At 40.5% G+C, this 1,287-nt stretch overlaps 1 non-coding gene across 1 annotated transcript; it reads left to right on the plus strand.

The window, feature by feature from the left end:
• Positions 1–442: 442 nt before the first annotated feature.
• Positions 443–515, plus strand: trnaf-gaa. The gene has a single exon. It is a non-coding gene; the product is annotated as a tRNA-Phe (tRNA).
• The last annotated feature ends 772 nt before the right edge of the window (positions 516–1,287 follow it).

Below are 1,287 nucleotides of genomic sequence, written 5' to 3' on the forward strand. Positions count from 1 at the left end.
TTGTAAAAAGGCCTAGTGTCAGACTTTGATATGTAACTGATACATTCCAGATGAATGTTATTTGTCTGAAAATCCTGTCACTGTAACGTTAATTTATCACACTTGAAGCTCTTTAAGCTAGGCTACTAGTTGCCAATCAATGAATGTGACCTTGAAAATGTGGAATTTAACTTTAGCTTTGTCAACTAAAGCTATAACAAATTCTCAGAGTGGAATCATAAATAAGGGGTAGCCGTGCATAATAGTTCAAAACGTTATTTCCACTGACGTAAATGTTACATGTCAATGAAACACTGGTCAACTGTCACGATTAGGCCTCTTTTGAATCGTCATTAATTAAATATCACTCAAATATGAGTTTGGTGCCCCCAAGAGGTTTACAGTGGAAACAAAAATACTGTCAATCACATTTGAAATGCATTGTGGGACTGCTGATGTACAAGCCGAAATAGCTCAGTTGGGAGAGCGTTAGACTGAAGATCTAAAGGTCCCTGGTTCGATCCCGGGTTTCGGCAAAGTAGCCGGAGTGCATCCTTTTGCAAAAGAATAGTTTTGCCATAGCGGTTCAGCTGACGCGAGAGAGAACAGCCATGTCAGAGTTATGTAGAGAGACATGGCTGTAGAGACATACATGGCTCTGTCCTATGTGCTGACAGAAAATTCGAAAACAGAATTTGTCACTGTGATCAGTTAAGTTATAAAGATAATCAATAATTGATCAGCAATTAACACGGCTCTTCAGAGTGCTGCAGAAAGTTCCATTCACATGAATGCGCCTTCCCAACGTTCGGGCCTATGTTAAATCTATATAAATCACCGGGAAAGTATATAATCACCGCTGTCAATGGCAATGGGTTGATTAACGTCTTTCATATCCCTCCGCAAGAATTCCGTTCGCTTATTGCAATGGAATTTCATTGAAAGGGAAAGTAAGCTAGTAAGACGTTGCCACGCAACACCTGAAACTGTCAAGTTATATCTGTGTGGCGAACTATTTATTTTATCAGCAGAAGACACGAAACGGTAGCAAAATCATTTTTAAAGATTCATTGTGTTAGGTTTCTTTTCTCGTTTTGGCAAGTAGCCGTGTAATAAGCGGGATAATGTATTGTCCGCCGGTAATTATCAGAAAATAAGTCCCGACAGGGAGAACAGAACCCCGACGCGCAGCGGAGGTAATATACGTAAATAACCGGTGACTCGGGTAAGATTTCTGTGTGCACTTTGGTTTGATTAACGACCGTGTTCGCCATCTCGTAGTGAGCTAGGTTTCAGTTTCCCAATGGA

The sequence above is a fragment of the Alosa sapidissima genome, chromosome 4 (genome assembly GCF_018492685.1).
Source record: "Alosa sapidissima isolate fAloSap1 chromosome 4, fAloSap1.pri, whole genome shotgun sequence".
Classification (NCBI taxonomy): Eukaryota; Metazoa; Chordata; class Actinopteri; order Clupeiformes; family Clupeidae; genus Alosa; species Alosa sapidissima.